This window comes from Myotis nattereri (assembly GCF_964212035.1).
Source record: "Myotis nattereri genome assembly, chromosome: X".
Taxonomy (NCBI): Eukaryota; Metazoa; Chordata; class Mammalia; order Chiroptera; family Vespertilionidae; genus Myotis; species Myotis nattereri.
In genome coordinates, this window is record NC_138078.1 from 7,087,695 (window position 1) to 7,107,546 (window position 19,852).

Below are 19,852 nucleotides of genomic sequence, written 5' to 3' on the forward strand. Positions count from 1 at the left end.
AACCAAGTATAATCATTCAGTCACCCAGCTTCTCAGTCTTTTGATGCAATGAGAACAGGGGACACTGCTGACTGACTATCCCCGCTGACTCATTAGATTCAGAAGGAAATCACATCTTTTATTATCCATCACCACCAGAATGTAAGCTTTCATAAATGTACACATAACAATGTGTAATTATTTGCACTTGGTAATGATTATTTTGTACAATTCATTAAGTTATGGCTACATGGATTTCTTGCTATGAATATGTCCACTGAGAAGATAATCATTTTTATTTTGCTAAGTTTTTTTAACTTCTTGGATTTTAAGAAAATGATTCTTAATAATTATTTGGTTCAAAGAAAAGACAGTCCTGGGGTCCTTTTTCATGTGCTTATTGATCTGGTGTGATAAGCAGAATTTAAAAAAATTTTAAACACACATCAAACTGCCAATCTATAGAATGGGCTAATAAAATCGGTGTTATTTTAAGCCAGTAAATTCATGGCAATATGTTACAGGGCAACAGAAAGCTAATACACCTGATTTCTTCTCTTTGCATTTTTAAAAAAATGGCCAAGCAATAGAAGTGGATTGGGTAAAGAAAATTAAAAGGCCTGAGAAATACCCAGTGATTAACTCGGGTTATTAGAATTCATGGGGTCATCTCGAGAAGAAGAGGCTCCAATTGTAATGAGCACAATTGGGACAAGGAAAAGAATATTGAGTCTTCCAGCAGAAGCATAAGAGATTCCACCAGGAGCTGAGTTTGACAATTATTTTTCCTCAAGTTTGAAATCATACCAGGAATGCCATTTGCTTTTTGTGCTTCCCTTTTCTCCTTGGCTTAGAAGAGCTCTTTCTCATTCCTGTAGCAATATGGTCGGAGGTCAAGAGTGCCATGACAACTCCATGAATGAATTGGGATCATGCATCATTGTCACAAAACACAACAGTGGTGTCACAAGGTGTTAGAAAAGTGAAAGGCAGGAAGTGGTGATAAAAATATTTTGAAATTTCCAGAATTACAAGAAAGTATAATATGTGAATTCTTGGGAGAGAAAGAATCTTGGAATAGAAAGAGATAGAAGTATGGGTCCTTTTAAGGTAGGAAGCCACTAAGAGAGGGGTATACTTCTCCATCCTCTGCAGTACCTAGGAATAGATCTGCAGGCCCTCTACTCTGGTGTGAACTACCCCACTGGGCTCTGCTTCCACAGGTGTGCCACCATTCCTGCTGGTTTTCTCTATACTTCTGACCTCCTTTGCCTCTCTCCTCTGTGGCTAGAAGGAGAGCCCTTCCAGTTCTTAGGACAAAAATTTTCCCCATAATAGTGCCTAAATGACACTCTTCTTTCTGATTTCCAGGGTCCTCTTCTCACTAGAGTGCATATTTCTTGCTTTGTTTAGATAGACTAATGGGATAATCAAAGAAATAAAGTAGATTATCTTAGGAATAGAGAAATTAAGGGTGATGAATTTTAATAAACTAATGGGAGCAATCTAGATATTTGGAAAATTCCTATTTCAAATAATATTCCAAGCTTTTTAAAAATAGAGAATTCTTTATGGGAAAAAATGTGGATTCAAAGTCTGTTAGTTCAAGCAAGGTAAAGAAATATGACATTCCCTACAGCCAAAGACTCAAAAAGAAAATCACAGGGCATCTAGCCTATGTAATTTATTTTACTATCATAACTTATGGTGCTTCTTTTGCTGATATAATATTTCAGAGGATGTATTTTATTTATATTTTTCATTAGTATGCTTTAAAAAAAAAACTAAAATTCTTCTTGGTCTACCAAACAATTTTATTTCCTACCTAAGTGAATTGTTCTAAATTGTTTAAAGTATTGCTCTACCCTTCAACATTCTAACTAGTCATAATAAATGCTGATTTGAAGGAAAGAATGAACAGGAGAATATAATTCAGTTCAATATTGGCTTTTGGCTTTACAGTTTGATAAAAGCAATTTCTTGCTTGCTTGTTTATCCCTTAGCTTTCTAGTGCTAGCCTCTAGAACTAATCACAACATGTTAGTGAGTGTTGTAAATAGTGTTGATTTTTCAATCTCAGAAAACATATTAGTGCTTAAGTCTTCATCTTCATGTAAAGAATTTTTATGGTAGTATAAATAAAAGTGACCAGAACAACTTTCTATATGAACATTAATGAGAAATATTGATTTTATACAACTGATATGACTTCTGTGATCCATAGCAATAGCATAGGGAGGTAAAAGTGAACAGCAAATTCCATGCTTGCTCTGTCCATGGTTTGATTACTTGGCTTAAAGATAATTGCAAGGTGGAAGCTGTAAATTTTCCTTGATATCAGCTATAGATCCTCTTTACCTTAGATCAAAGAGTCTAATTAATATTCTCCCTTTTCTTTCATTAGTAAAGATAAACCCTTAATTGATGCCACCATTTTTGATGGTTATATGTGCTTCATATTCTTATTGGGTTATATTTCCCAAGCTCTCCCTCTGGGATTGGAATTAAATTTTACCTTTAGCAACAGAAAAATGAGAAAAATATGGAGAAATGAACTCTATTTTTCTCTTTCTTTCTTTGAGCCCATAATTAGACACTATGTACATATATGTGTGCAAAGGGCAAAGTCATTTTTTCAAAGCAAAACCCTTTGAACATAGATCCAGACAGAACACAGCTCTCAATCCATTAACTTGCCTCTTTGTAATTAACCTAAAGGAAAGACTAGAACAGGAACTCATCACAGCTTTTGGAACAAAGTCCTCCTGGGGCTTGCCAGACTTAGCACAATATTAGATGGCTGCTTTTCCCATAGAGTGTGATAGATGTGTTTTGAAAAATAGCTCCTCTACCTTCCAACCTGACTTTGATAATATACTATGAAAGCCATCCCTCTGAAATAAATAGAGACAATTAGACAGTGCTCCAGAAGACCATAATTAAAGAATTAGAGGGGAATTCCAGTAACCTAAGAAAATAAAAACAGCCAATTCAATTGCATGCTTCTTAGGTACCAAGCACTGTGCTAAAAACAATTTATACATATGTTATCTAATGTTTAACACAACCCTATATGGTAAAGACACTATTATTACAGTTGAAGAAGTTTGGCTTACAGAGAATAATTACCTAGTCTTAGATTGTGTGGCCAGTAAGTGGCAGAGACAAGATTAGAACCTAGACAGTTTAGAGTCTGAAGCCATGTGCTAGGTTCCTTTAATTCAATTAATTGGTATACTGTACTTGTATTAACTGCCTACTTGGTACTGAGCAATGTAATAAATTCTTTATGTGATCAACTCATTAAACCCTTCAATTAACTCACTCAATCAAACATCAAATGAGGTAAAGATTCTCAGTAGTTCATTTTACAGTTTTACAAACTGAGGCAAAAAGAAGTTCAATAACTGGGTATTTTCACTAAGAAAGTATGGCACAGCTGGAATTTGATTTCAGAAAAACTTGCACCAGAAGCTGTGCTTTTAACCATGGTTTCTCCTTGTGTCATTAAATAACTAACTTGAATCTTCCCCATGAAAGGGACTTGGGGAAGGAAACTGAATTTGGGGAGCCAGACTCAGTCTCAAACCAACCCAGAGGGCTTAGAAGAGGATAATTGGGGTGTGTAGGTGCACACATGACAGAGAAGACTGAGGGTGACAGAGTCCAAAAGGGAAGGTTTAACAAAGGTGGGGAGGGTTCATTAGCAAAGGAAGGTGGACAGATGAGTTGTGGTAACCTCACAGTTTTGCCTAGGGAGGCAAGACCCTTTGATGGTGTTGAAAATAGGAAGTGACTGCTTACTCAGCTTCAGCTTTCCTTTCCTGCCATCTATATTCTAGACCTCATAAAAGACAGTGACAGCTATTTTCAGGCCAGGTTTTCACAACTTTAAAAACCCAAGTAAATTGGGCAAAAGAAGCCATTATTTCCTTCATATTAGCTTTAGAAAGTCTGACACTAGGAAGCATAAGCAGACGTTGTGCATTGCATGCAGGGATCTAAAAGTATCTAATTAAACATAAAGCAAAATGCAGGGAGGAATTAGAAGTTAGGGTTTGCTTTAGTCATAGGGACATTCAGAGGTGAAGAACCATTTAGGAAACGCCAAAAATACACCTGCCCTAAAATGTTCCTTCAGCAGCAGAGTTGAGAGATGCATGGATTCAGCTAAAGGTTGGTTTCAATAATGATTATAATAGTTTATAATTGTATGGCATATTACATTTACAAGTGGATTTCCCATCCATTGTATTATTTAATTTCCAGAGCAGCCTTCAAAAACAGGCAGGACTAGATCTCCTTTGCAAAGGAAACAATTAAGGGCCCAAGCCCAGCTGCCAGTGCCTTACAGCTAAAGTTGAAATCCAGATCTCATGACTCCTGCTCTGAGTTAATGTGAGGCTGAACAGGGCAATTTGGAGGGAGGATCAACATGGGAGCAAGGGTGAACCTACTAATAGAAAAGAGCATACCACATCCAGGAGACAGGTATCAAAAAAGAAATGGTACAAAGCTAAAGACAAACACAATTTATTTTATTTAAGATAAGATAGATGTAGGTTTGTGGTTGTGTACATAAAGGAGCACTTATATTTACCTGGTTATTTATCTGGTGAGATCATGAGAAGGTACATAAAAGTATTGGCTTTTGAGCTGGGTAGGATATTCTCAAACAGAAATGGGGTGGTGAGACTTTTAAGATGGATGAAACAATTTGAATGAATGTGAAGAGATGGAAATCAAGGTCATAGATGAAGAACAATGCATTACCAATGCACTTGTTGCACTGGCTATGTGAAAGGGAATAGCAGAAAATAAAACTGGAAGGGAAGATGCTATCATAGGCATTTTTGAATGTCAATCTAAACTGATCTAATTCATAGGCTTTAGAAAACCAATAATAGTTTATAAATATGGAGGTAACACAATGCTTCATGGGTTTCTTGTGAGATTTTAATAAAACGATGCAAAAGTGCCTTGTAAAATATGATTTAAGGAATTAATATTATATACAGTGGAAACTCAGTTCTTGAACTTATTTAGTTCCGGAAGGCTGTTCCAGAAGTGATTTGTTTGAAAACCAAATCATTTTTTCCCATTAGTAATAACGTAAATTGAATTAATCTGTTCCAGACTCCCAAATGATTCCCTGTTTTAACCTTTCTCAATTGCCTATAATGGTTGTTTCATGAGCACTCTCACACCCTTAGCAACATCAGCACTCCTGATGATCTCTTTATGTTTTAAAATTGAGCTAATCTTCAATTTCGCCGTGCCATATTTGGTAGCCAGATCAGACACGTGAACATCTCTATCATACTTTGCAATTACTTCTTTTTAAAGCTCTCTTGTTGCTCTCACAATTTTCCTTTACATTTTGCTGCTATCACAAACCTCCTTAGGACTCGTGGTGACTTACTGTACATATTTAATAATAATAAGCAGCAACAAAAGCAAAAACACACAAAAATATTCATAGCACAGTTTCCTGGTGTTAACAATGCAAGGTTTAGCAGTAAACTGGCTCATACTCATGCATCCTCTCTTTTGTCATCTGAGAGATGCAGACCGACCATACAGATATCAGCAAGAAATGGTTAGGTTAGGGTAGAGAACCGAAGTTTTGTTTGATAACTGAGACATTTTTCCAGTGAACAACTTGGTCAAGAACCAGATTGTTCAAGATGCGAGGCATTTGAGAACCAAGGTTTGACTGTAATTGCATTATTTCATACATTCATTTCACAAGTATTATTTGAGAGTCTGTTACTTATCAGGCATGGTCTGTCTAGGTATTTGGTATTCATAAATGAACAAGACTTATCACTATGCACTGAAGCTCAAAGTCTACTAGGGAAATTGAACATTTCAATAATTACAATTAAGTAGTCTGAGATAAATGAACATATGGTGCTGAGAAAGTACAGAAGGATGGTTTGATAAACATTTCCTGGCAATCAGGGGAAATGATATTTGAATTGAATCTTGAATAACTATAGATAATAATGTAGGAGCTAAAACTATTAAAGTTTGAGAAGAAAATATGTGAGATCCTGGATTAGACATTTTCTCAGAAAAATCAGAAAAAGCACAAACCATAAAATAAAAAAGTGCTAACATGGACCTTATTAAATTTTAAATTGAACATGGACGTAAATAAAAAAGGGAGAAAGTATTTGCAAAACATATAATGTAACAGAACTCTTCTATCCAAAATATATTTAAAAAAAAGCTCTTATAGGTCAATAACAAGAGAAACAACCAAATAAAATGATGAGCCAAAAAGTTTCAACAGACACTACAAAAAGATATACAAATGGCCAATAACCACAAGAAAAGATACGCAACATCTTTAGTCATTAAGGTAATGCAAAATAAAATCACAATGAGATAACATTGTAAGCCAAAAAGGTTAAAGTTAAGAACACTGATTATAATCTAATGTTGATGAGAATGTATAGCAATTGAAATCCTCATCTATTTCTGGTGGGAATTCAAAATATTAAAGCCTATTTTTTTAAAAAAGAAAAATTTAAAAAAAAATAATATGGAACTGATTCTAAAGTTAAAAAGACACTTAGCATATAACACAACAATCCCATGTCTAGATATTTACCCAAGAGAACTTAAAATATTGTCCTAACTGGTTTGGCTCAGTGGATAGAGCGTCGGCCTACAGACTCAAGGGTCCCAGGTTCGATTCCGGTCAAGGGCATGTACCTTGGTTGCGGGCACATCCCCAGTTAGGAGGTGTGCAGGAGGCAGCTGATCGATGTTTCTCTCTCATCGATGTTTCTAACTCTCTATCTCTCTCCCTCTCTGTAAAAACTCAATAAAATATATTTTAAAAAATAAAATATATGCCCACACAGATTTGTATATATATGTACTTATTAGTAGTATAATTCACAATATTCTAAAATTGAACAAAACCCAAATGCCCATTAATACTTGAATGAATAAATACATTGTATTATATCTATACTGTAAACTTTAAGAGTTTAAGGCAGGGGTGGGCAAACTTTTTGACTCGAGGGCCACAATGGGTTCTTAAACTGGACCGGAGGGCCGGAACAAAAGCATGGATGGAGTGTTTGTGTGAACTAATATAAATTCAAAGTAAACATCATTACATAAAAGGGTACGGTCTTTTTTTTTTTTTAGTTTTATTCATTTCAAGCGGGCCGGATCCGGCCCGCGGGCCGTAGTTTGCCCACGGCTGGTTTAAGGACTGGTGGTACTTATTTATCTGTAGAATTAAAATTAAATTAAGGCTATAAAGGATAAAACAGTACACAATGGCTTTATGCTTTGACAATGTAGATGCAGCACAGCTAGAAAAAATAACAGGACAATGAGAAGAATAAATTCACTGCTCAATGATTTTAAAATACTTAAGAAATTTTAAATAAACTTTGTTATGCTTAGAGATTAAAATAACTTTTAAAAGACACATTTAAAGTAAATAAAATTCAAGATGCAACATGTCATCTCTCTCCCTAATATTTAAGTTTTCTCTGACCTGCCTAATCTGATTCCAAGTAAATATTCTTGTCTAAGACTTCTTCTTTATCTGATCAGGGATATATAGATTTTGGTCCCCTGCTCTAAAAAAAAAAAAAGAAAAAGAAAAAGAAAAAAGAAAAAAAGTAGAGCTAAAAAGTATTAAGCAGTTATCCTAAAACTCTTCATTGTTTTTGAATAAGTTAGTTGACATTTATGTAATGACTAGAGGCCTGGTGCATGAAATTTGTGCACTCAGGAGGGTCCCTCAGCCTGGCCTGCACCCTCTTGCAGTGCAAGAGTGCTTGGGGGATGTCTGCCTGCCTAAGCCGGCAGTAAGACATCCCTCTCACAGTCCAGGACCCCTCATGCCTTACTGCCTGCCTGCAGCAGAGACGAGAGAGGCTCCTGCCACCTCTGCTGCACTCGCCAGCTGTGAGCCCAGCTTCTAGCTGAGCAGCGCTCCCCCTGTGGGAGTGCACTGACCACCAGGGGGCAGCTCCCGCACTGAGCATCTGCCCCCTGGTGGTCAGTGTGAGTCATAGTGACCAGTTGTTCCGCAGTTTGGTCGATTTGCATATTAGGGTTTTATTATATAGTATTATTCAATGCAAGTTTTTTAAATATGCCAAATAAAACACCAAATTACAGATTCATATGAAACATGAAATTCCAACCCAGGAAATATAACATTGCATCTATTAAAGCATAAGAATATTTTTGTTTCTGATTATCACAGGACTACTGCACTAATCACCTTCAAGAACTAATAAAACATTGGTGCAAGGAAAACAAAATCCAAACACACCATAATTACTACAGGGAAATCTCTGATGAAATATTATTATATATAATAAATGACAATTTTGAAAACTTTCTCAAACTGTGTTTTAATCATGTTTGTCTCCATTAAGCTTATAAGTTAATTAAATAGGCAAGCCAACTTGAGACAAGGAAATTGATTTTCTGTGTAAGACACTTTCAACAGAGTAGCAGACATAAAAAAAAAGATCAATTTTTCTTCATGGTGTGCAAATTAAGCTCTGCTCAGAAAAAAATTAACAAAATCCCTGTTCCCTTGGGTTCTTTTGTTCTTTCGGGACATGTTAATCAAGTAAATATGGCAGGAACGAAAAATACATTTGAATGTTCCTTGTACCTTTCACCTTTGGGAAAACAAAGAAGTCTCCTGTCTCATTAGAGAGAACCTTTAACTACTCCTTCCAGCCTTCTGACTAATGGAGCATGGGTATTGAGATGTAAGGAGTAGCTCCCAGCTCCTTTCCACCCATCAAGGAATTTTAGTAGCAATCTATTCAGCATGGAACAACAACAACAACAAAAAAGTAGTTTGTGCACTGCATTTTTTAAATTAAAATAAAGACAGCCTATTACTTTGCCTTTCATTTCATCACAATTTCCTCATCTCCATTCCAGTGACCCCAAGCACATAAAGGTCTCATTTTTATTTGCCTCCCCAAAAGAAAAATCAAGAGGATCCATATTTGCCTATATTTGCTAGGCTACAGAAAGCTTAGCTGGGGCATCCGTAGCTTGATCTTTTTGACATGGGACTTCATTGTTTCAGTGACTAATTCCAGAATTAGTGAATGGAGGATTCTCTGGTATGCTATTTAACTAAAAATAAAAAGAATATCCTTTTGTGAATGTTGATGCTGAGAAGTATGTTTTTGGATAGAAATGGAGGAAAGGATTTTTCCTTTACCCTTATACTTATTATATTCATAATGATATCAGTAAAGCTTTCTATATTCCAGAAGATACATGTTAACAGTTTAAATATCATAGTGTAGCATTCACTGTAGAGCATGCCATCTCTGAGATAATTACATGCAAATGTAAATATATTGTTTCTTCTTCTATTAAAATTGAATAATACCAAGATCATCATTTGTGAAAGTGGTATTACTGTGTCATGAGGAAAGAATTTGCTAATAAATGAAGTTCAAGCAGGAGCTTTTAAATCATTCCAGAAAATTTTTTTCCCCACACTTTGTAATCCTAAATCTGTGGATAGGGAGCAATATGTTTTTTAGATGTAAGGATCAGAGTGTTGAAAAATTTTAAAGTAAAGTTATGCCTGACATTATAATTACCCTACATTATAATATAAATTATATTACATAATTAAAAATATATTAAAATATAAACTTACATTTCATATTGTAATGCATCACTCAATTATAGCTTAACTCCATGTTATTATATTCAGATACCCCACTGTAAAATCAGGTTGGTTGAAATGTAAAGCTCCAAAGAACATACCTAACTTAGAACATATGTGACTAACTTTGCTTATCATGCTTTATTAAGGTTGCCATTTAGTCATTCCTTCACTTGCCTGAACAGAAATCAAATATGGGTGACTGGACATAAGTGAGGACAGTCATCCTGATGTCCTTGAGATAGAAGATAAACACTGCTCTGTTCTCCCACTTCAAGTATTCCGCCCCCCCCCCCGCCCCCTGAAATACATAGCTAGCATGTGGACATTTCTACCCCTAATCCATTCTTAGTCTTTGAAATCAGCATCTACTTCTGGTAAACTTACATTCACACTCAGCACCCTATGCATAATAGATAGTGAAAATATTTGAAGATGAGGATATGGAACTCTGAATTCTCAGAGTATTCCAAAATGGAGGAGAGTAAGAGCTGTTTGAGTAGAAACAAATAAGCCAGGTGTGATACTCACACTGAGCAGGGGCCACCTGAACAGTGGGAATTCTCTAAAAAGGAAAGTAAGGACTTACTTGGGTAAATCCCAGAATCTTGAAGTTTAATTCTGGAAATCGGAGAAGCTGGGTAAATAACTGAGACAGGAAAAGTTCTAGTCCTCATAGAACTTATATAAGACATATGAATAATGAACAAGCAAATAAAAATTAAAGTAGAATAGATACATAGGTAGCAATAAATGCTAGGAAGAAAAATAAAGCATAGTGAAGTGTTGGAGTGATAAATCGATAAGTTCAAGTGGGGAGAGGTAACTCCATTGAGTGATCAGAGAAGACCTCTCTGAGGAGGGGACATTTGAACAGAGACTTGAACGATGGAAGAAGCAAGCCAAGCAAAGATAGGCAGAGAGCATGCAAGGATAAAATCCCTAGGTAGAAACAAGCTAGAAGAGGTCAAGGGGTATACAGAGAGCAGTACATTCATTTAAGTCTTGAAACTATCAAAGCTTAAGTGCATTTATGGAAAACATAATTTATCTGAAGGCAAAAATATCTTACATTTGAGGCAGCAGAAAAGTAACAAAAAGCCAGAGTATCATCATCATCATTGGCTCAGCTTCTCTACTCTTCAACATAGTAATATTTTACTTTGGAATCTGCAGGCCTATGCTTCCAAACACATAAAGAGATAGTATTTACTACTCCAGGCAGTGCCTTGAGTTCAGCAGATTTACTCCTTCTCTATGATGTAATGAAAAGGTCCATTTAGGGATTCTTCTGCTTTTGTCTCTTCCCCTTTGATTTACTGAAGTCCTGTGAACTGCTCATAAAACCAGGACCAGGAGAAAGCCAGCCCTTTGGGTCTAGTGTACAGAGTGCTGAAGCATGGCCCTGGTTCCAGACTGTATGAGTCTCTAGTTCCAGCCAAGAAGCAGAACATCACTATTTTGTTGCTGTCCTCCTTCTTAAACCACTTTTTTTTTTCCAGATGTCATGGTTTTATTTATAACATTCAATTGCCGAAGGACATCTAGGGTTCAGAGATTTGTGTCCCAATCATGAGTCCTAATTGCAAAATCCTGAAGTAAGAATATAAGCCCCCAAAGAAACAGTGTCTGGTGATGATGACTGGTGATTGTGATGGAAATGACGATGGTGATGATGATGATAAATGTAGCCATGATGGGTCTCCTCTGTGTTTTTTGGGGGTTTTTTTTGTGTTGTTGTTTTTTTTTTTAACATTTACAGCTTAAAGGTTAGGCTATTTTCAAATATTTTTCAATTATTTCAGAGAAAGGAAGGGAGAAAGAGAAACATGAATGATGAGAGAGAATCATTGATCAGTTGCCTCCTGCACGCCCCCTACTGGGGATCAAGCTCACAACCCAGGCATGAGCCCTGACCAGGAATAGAATTCTGACCTCCTGGTTCATGGGTCAACACTCAACCACAGAGCCACAGCAGCTGGGCAGGTCTCCTCTTTTTCACATGCTATTTGGCTCCAGTAGTGCAGGTTAAATACTCATTAGAACAGCATTGACTAACACAATATAAACCTAATTACATTCATCTCTCTTTTAAATAGCTTACATTGGTAATCAAATTTAATTCCTACAATCTCCGTATACATTAGTTACTGCCATCTTCATTCCCAGAAATCTTTATCATATAGATTTGGGGAAACTTATCCAAAGGCATACAAGAAGTGAACACACCAGTCTTCAAAGTCCAGACTTGCTAGTTCCAATGCCTGAGCTCATAGTCATATCACTTAACAAACACCTACTCATTTATAAAATACAACTTGAGTTTATTTTCTGTGCAGCTTTACCTTATCTCTCCCTCATCAGGTATAAACACCATAGCAAAAACTATGTAATTACCATTTTAAGTTCTGTGCCAAGGTCTTTGGTTAGTTCTGTACTTATGTAACCCTTACAAAGTTAGATTGCCTCCAGGCCAGGCAATAAAATGGTTTTATTCCAAGTCCTGCACTGTAAGATTAAATTATAGTTTTAGTCTTTATTGCATTCTCTATAAAAACTGCAGAGGAGAATTACATTCATAACACAGAGAAACACTTCTTAGAGTCCTTCTCTCCCTCCTTCCCCATCCTGCCATGCATCCTCCAGCATCCCTCCAGTTTACAAAGCAGTGTATTAAAGCTGCCTCCAATCCTACCTTTTCCAAACTTCTAAAACTCTCTTCCTAAAACCCATCCCAGGATGGCTTTTGTGCTCTCTCTCCCTCCCTCTTTCTCCTTCTTCTTTTTTCCAAATCCATTTTTTTCTCATGAGAGTAGCTTTGTATCCTCTCCAGTATAAATCAATCTACTATGTTTTAGCCTTCTTTTGCCTTGACCTTTGTTCTACATAGCCAATAGGATGAATGCTGAATTACCTGGCCTCATCACAGAGTCAGCAGCCCTAGCAACACAGAAGCCTTTTTCAGAAGAAAAGTAGAAAAGAGAAGACAATAACCATCCATATGTTTATATTTTACCCTTGTCATATACACTTTCTCAATTTATTATCACTACTCTCAGATGGGTTTAAATTTTTGCTATTTTAAGATTTTAAAAAATGAGAGTTAACTCATTCACCAATAGGATAGGGCAAGTTCATACAAATTCAGAATTTGAATATAGTCTGAATAGATAAAGCCCTTGAGCTTAGCCAGACCTGACATTGGGTATGTGACCTAATCCCTTCAATCTTCCTTAAGGGCTCCAGTTTCTTCTACAACAGGGGTCACCAGGCTATGGCCCACGGGCCAAATCCAGCCCACTATCTGTTTTTATAAATAAAGATGCATTGGAATGCAGTCACAGTCACAGAGTGTGTATGGCTGCTTTTGTACCACAAAAGCAGAATTGAGTAGTTGTGACACAGAATATATGGCCCAAACTCAATTATGATGTAGCCCTTACAGAAAAAGTTTGTTGATTTCTGCTCTAAGAGGAAGATTCATAGCTTGTCTAACAGTTAACTGGAAACAGGCCAATTCACCACAAATAGTTTTAAAATAATTTGGTAATTTGATGAATTATAAATATGGTAAATTGGTCATTTAATTAATTTATTTGATGCAAACTAAGTTCTGGAAAAATTTTTCAGTCAACAAATTCATCAAGAAATATTAATGGAATATCTACTGTGTTCCAGGTTATCTTAGAATTTATTAATGAAAATTATCCATATACTCATAGGTTACATTCCAGCAGAGAGAAACAGATAATAAACAATACATATACTACAAAAATCATATGGCACTTTGGAAGGACTATGTACCATACAGTTAAAAAAAAAAAAGCTTGATGAGCCCTAGCCATTTTGACAGTGGATAGAGCATTGGCCTATAGACTGAAGGGTCCCAGATTCAACTCTGGTCAAGGGCACATGCCTGGGTTGCAGGCTCAATCCCAACTAGGGGGCATGCAGGAGGCAGCCAATCAATGATTCTCTCTTATCATTGATGTTTCTATCTCTCTCCCTCTCCCTTTCTCTCTGAAATCAATAAAAATAGTTGTTTTTTGTTTTTAAAGATCAATGGGAGGTTGAGAGCAGAAATAGAGGGATACAATTTTAATATATTTTATTGATTTTTTACAGAGAGGAAGGGAGAGGGATAGAGAGAAACATTTATCAGCTGCCTCTTGCACATCTACTGGGGATGTGCCTGCAACCAAGGTACATGCCCTTGACCAGAATCAAACCTGGGACCTTTCAGTCCGCAGGTCGACGTTCTATCCACTAAGCCAAACCGGTTAGGGTGGGATACAATTTTAAATAGTGTGATCAGAGCACATCTCATTGAGAAGAAGATATTGAGCAAAGACTGAATGGAGTGATGAGAATGGCACATAGATATCCAGGAAAGAACATTCGAGGCAGAGGAAACAGTCAGTATGAAGACTCTAAGGCAGAAGCAACGTAGAGGACAGTGTGTCTGAAGTAGAGAAGGGGAAGTTAGTACATGAGGTCAAAGTTATTATGGTAGATGGACCATGTAGGTCTTTGTTGACCATTGAAAGGATTCCAGTTTATCTTCTAAGTGAAATGTGGGCCATAGAAGGATTTGAATGGAAAAGTGATATGATATGATTTATGTTTTAAAAGGTTAACTCAGCTGCTTTGTTGAAGATACACTCTGGAAGGACAAGTGGTGGCGGGGCGGGGGGGGGGGGGGGGGGCGGGGCAGGGATTCTAATTAGGATACTATTCTAGTCATTCAAATGAGAAATGATGAAAGACTGGGACCAGTGGCTGGCAGTGGGGAAATGAGAAATGGTCAGATTATATTGGCTGTATAGTAAAGTAGAGCCAAGAGAACTTCCTGATGGATTGGATGTAAAAGTTAAATGAAAGAAAGTATTCAAACTTTTTAGCATAGCAACTAGAATGATGGAGTTACCAACCAATATGACCTTGGGAAAGATTGCAGATAGAGGTTAGTATAGATGTCCATTAAACACCAGAGTTATTGAGTTGGAATTGGGTATACAAGTGTGGAGTTAATGTAAAATTCTGGTTAGAGTGCAAATTTCATTGAATAAAATACAGCTATGGCATTTTTTTGTTTCTTTTACTACACTATAAATTCTTTGATGGCAGGACACTGTCTCTTTTATCTTATTATCTCTAGCACTAATAGGGTGCAAGAGCAAAATGGATTACAGTGTACTTTACTGATATTCAAAGATGCTACATGAATAAATAAATGAATATATGGATGGATGTATGGATGGATGAATAGATGAATGAACAGATAATTTAATGAGACCAATTTATACACTTTGAGAAAGGAATATCATCCTTCTATGAAAGAGAGAAAACCTCAAATTGTTTCATTTACCATGAATGGTATTTAGGATCAAATATGACCTTCAAACTTGGCAGTGTGCTGTCTTTCCTATCAATTCTGTTGTATGAACAGATAACAAATACATTGGCAGTCCCACTTTGTTATTCTTGGTATAAGAGAATGACTCATTTTGTTCAAAGAAGGCTTGTCAATTTCTGTACAAGCTGAATGATCAGAGAAATTAAATTCTAAAGAAAAAAGCCAGGAAAATTCATCCATCTGGGAAAAACTATATAGTTGAAACAATGCCAAGAAAAAAATAATAAATTGTAGGAAGTGGATAACTTGGCTAAAACTTAATTTTAAAATAGAAAAGATTTGCCAAGAAAAGATTTGTCTGAATTAAGTACATTTTCACAGATTAATAATTGTTGAACTGAATAATATCTCAAACCTATGCTTTATTAAAATTTGCAACTCTGTCCAAATAAATATAATACTAATAAATATTTTATCACTTTTAATTTCCATATCATATTTGAAAAGGGGGGTAGAATAGTTAGATGGCTAGAACTGAAGTGCCCAGGACATCTGGAATTTATTTTTCCTGAATACTTCCCAATTTGTCACTATTATTCCTTTTGCTGACTTCTGATAAATCAGGATGATTTACACATTCTAAGATCTTTGTCTTTGTAAAATTCATGAAGCAGAACACACGCTTAACTCCTGCCCACTTTGTCCCCTCCCACACACTTATACACAAAGACCTATTAATGAACATTCATCATCAACAACACAATTTTTCTTAAAGAGGCAGATATAACTTGATTTCAGAGTTCCAGAAAGCTTAGCTCATATTTTTTCACATTAACTTTGTGTTACATATTACTTCAAAGAAAGATGAGCAACACAATTCACTTAAGCTCATTTTTAAAACTCTTTTTCAGGTATGAATGATGACAAAAATATAGAAATTGTTCTGGTAAGAATTTTTGTCCCTAAACAAAATGTATATGAATGTTCAGGCTTTAGAGGTTTAGTTGCACCTGATTTATATTCATGTATATTTAATTTTCGGAACAGGTAGTAATACATTTATATGAATGCCCATTCGAGGTATTTTATAAAAGTCTCCCCTGACCCCATATTCCACAGGCCCAGTTCCTAAGTCTGTATCCATCTCAATGGGAGAACATTTCATATATTTATCAGGAACACATTTAACTATAAAAGGATTAAAACATATATTGAACCTTCCTATGCAAGTACATGGAATGTCTTTTTATTTGTTCAAATTAACTTTTGTGTTCTTGTATATTTCCTATTAATTTCACTCAAATGTTTTATTTTATGTTGTTACTGTGAATTGATTGTTCTTATTGTTTTATATGAATAAAAATTTTGATTTTTATATATTATTTTGTACTTTGCTACCTCACTGAATTATCTTAATACTTGTAGATTTTTCAGTTGATTCTCTTGGGTTTTCAAGGTAGACTGATATTAAATTCTACAAGTGGTTATAGTATTACAATATGTTTTCTAATTTTTATACCTCTAGTTAAGTTCTTCTGCCTAATTGCCTTAATGTCTACTTCTAGTACAATGTTGCATCATAATGGTTAATATAGACATCCCTGTCTTGTTCCTAACACTAGTTGTAATTCTACTTGTGTTTTCCCACTATACATAGATTTTTGCCTTTATATACACACTAGAGGTCTGGTGCATGCACGGGTAGGGTCCCTAGGCCTGGCCAGCAATCAAGGCCTTCCAGCTGCCCGCCAGGGCCTTCCTTTGTTCTGGGATGCCCCCTGGTGGTCAGTGCACATCATAGTGAGCAATCAAACTACTAGTCTCCCAGTCGAACTCCCAAGGGGCCACTTTGCATACTAATCTTTTACATATATAGATTTCCATAAATATTAAATATTTTATTAAGAGTTTATGGTGAATTTTATAAATATCTGTTTAGAATATCAGTAGATGACCTCATACTTTTTTACATTGGAGTTCCAGGCCCAGATGGTTTTACAAAGGAATTCTAGTATACCTTGAAATAAATTATTCTAATCTGTTTTGTCTACTCCAGAACCTAGTGTATGAAAGAAAAACTTCTAAATCTAAAGCTAATGTAACAGTGATACCAAAATTCCTCAAAGAGATTATATGCACACACACAAAAGATAACTGCATATAAGTCTTACTCAGGAAAACAGATGTAATAATTCTATACGGCAAACAATTTAGCAAGGTATTAAAAAATAGTAAGTTATGACCAACTAGATATATTCAAGAATGCAATGATAATTTGCTATAAGAAAATCTATTGATAAAATACTCCATATTAATTTATCTAAGAAGAGAAATCGTATGGTTATCTATATGCTGAAAAAGGTAGCCCTCAAGGAAACATCTCTAATTTGTCTAGGGCAGCGGTTCTCAACCTGTGGGTCGCCAACCTGTGGGTCGCGACCCCTTTAGGGGTCAAACGATCCTTTCACAGGGGTCGCCTAAGACCATCAGAAAACACATATATAATTACATATTGAAGTGGTTCTCCACCTGTGGGTCGCGACCCCTTTGGGGGTCAAACGACCCTTTCACAGGGGTCGCCTAAGACCATCGGAAAACACATATATAATTACATATTGTTTTTGTGATTAATCACTATGCTTTAATTATGTTCAATTTGTAACCATGAAAACACATCCGGCATATCAGATATTTACATGACGATTCATAACAGTAGCAAAATTACAGTTATCAAGTAGCAAAGAAAATAATTTTATGGTTGGGGGTCACCACAACATGAGGACCTGTATTAAAGGGTCGCAGCATTAGGAAGGTTGAGAACCACTGGTCTAGGGAAATGCTCTACTTATATTTTTTTAAATTTTCTTCTTGGATTAGTTTCAGTAAATCATATTTCCCTATAATATTGTCTATTTCATCCAGGTTTTCAAATATATATGTTTAAGTTGAACAAAGTAGCCTCTCATTATTTATTCTTAATTTACTTTTTTCTGCTTTATTCCCTACTAGAGGCCGGGTGCATGAATTCGTGCATGGGTGGGATCCTGAAGGGGGGTGGGGATAGGACATGATCAGCCCTCCGGGTGGGCGGTGGGATGCCCTTGCCGGCCTGGGACCCGTATCCATCCTGTTGATGTTCATGCTGGTTGTCGGGAGCCACCTGGCAGCTGCTTTTATATCCTTTCTTCCTTGTGGAGCATCTAGGGAGGGGAAGCGGCAATGGTGCCCAAGGCCAACTTCCAGGACGCCGGCATGGTTGGGATCATGCTGGCAGCACTGGTCCGTTGGTGCCTGGCCCCTTCTCCGGAGATTGGACCTGTAGGACTATTGAGGGAGGGAGTGGCTGCCGCCAGGCTGGTGGGCCGCCAGGACGGGTCAGTCAGCTGAGCAGTGCTCCAGTTGTGGGAGCGCACTGACCACCAGGAGGCAGCTCCTGCATTGAGTGTCTTCCTCCTGGTGGTCAGTGCACATCATAGCAACTGGTCGCCCGGTTGTTCCGGTCATTCTGGTCATTTGGTTGTAATAGTCACTTAGGCTTTTATATATAGAGATTGTCATTTCTTAATTTATATAGTTATCTCTTCTCTTTCTTGATTAGTCTACCTAGTGGTTTATCTTGTTGTTTTATTAAAAAAACAACCAAGCTAGCTTTTCATCATATAGGGTATCCCAGAAAAATGTATATATACTTTAACAGCTGATAGCTCAATTCTGAAAATGAAATGTATTCTAATAAACATTGCCTTTATAATTATTCAAGGTGTGTGTATACATTTTTTGGACACCCTATATTTATTTTTCAAATAATTTAGTTTTTGTAATTCATTAATTCCTACTGTTATCTTCATGATTCATTCCTTCTATTTTTCTATAATGTTTTATCATTCTAAGTACTGCTCTAGATATGCCTTATAATTTCAATTCATATTATTTTATTAGTATTTTCTAGAAACTATGTAATTTCAGTTTATATTTCCTCTTTTTAGTCAAGGATTAAGAGACACTTATTCCCTCCCCCCCCTCCCCCCGCCAGAATGTAAGGACTTTTTTATTTTCTGGGTTTTTCTTATTTCTAGTTTTGCCATATTATCATGAGAAAATGTTTGCCATACTATTTCCAATTTTTGAAATGTATTGAGATTTTCTTGGCTTGCAAGTCCTATTCCCAGTCCTACGCAACAATTTACAATAAGAAGTGAAAGTTCCATCAACACTATTAGATCAAATATCCTTGGATCATTAAAAAGAAAAGGTGAAATGGTATTTGAAGATAAGCCAAAGAGATTTTTCCGAGGTGCAACCAACATGTTTCTTCTGATATGAATATGTGTCTATCATCTGTTCAGATGTTCTTGATGGAAACAACAGCAGTATAGGATATCCTTGTAATTCACTGGCTAAAATCAGCACTGTCACAAACTCTCCTGTGTCATCTGCTGATTCTGGTTTCCATTTTTTTATTTTTAATAACAGCTTTATTGAGATATAATTTACATACTATAAAATCCACCCTTTAAAAAATGTACAATTCAGTGGTTTTTATTATATTCAGAGTTGTACAATCTAACAATTGATACTATCTAATTTTAGGGTCTTTTCTTTTTCTTTCTTTCTTTCTTTTTAAAAAGACATACTCAGCCCTAGCTGTTTTGGCTCAGTGGATAGAACCTGGGCCTTCAGACTGAAAGGTCTAAGGTTTTATTCTACCTCGGTTGCAGGCTCCTACCCAGCCTGGGCCCTTTTTGGGGCTCGTGCAGGATGCAACCAAATAATGTGTTTCTTTCACATCGATATTTCTGTCTTTCCCTCACTCTTCCACTCTCTAA

The 19,852-nt window shown here is 36.2% G+C and overlaps 2 protein-coding genes across 2 annotated transcripts in view; one reads left to right on the forward strand and one right to left on the reverse strand.

Annotated features, from left to right (window-relative positions):
* The window catches only part of FANCB (FA complementation group B), a 400,139-nt gene that overhangs the window by 205,567 nt on the left and 174,720 nt on the right, over positions 1-19,852 (reverse strand). The window lies entirely within an intron of this gene.
* GLRA2 (glycine receptor alpha 2) overlaps positions 1-19,852 on the forward strand; it is a gene marked incomplete at its 5' end in the record, with an annotated part of 177,663 nt that overhangs the window by 95,895 nt on the left and 61,916 nt on the right. The window lies entirely within an intron of this gene.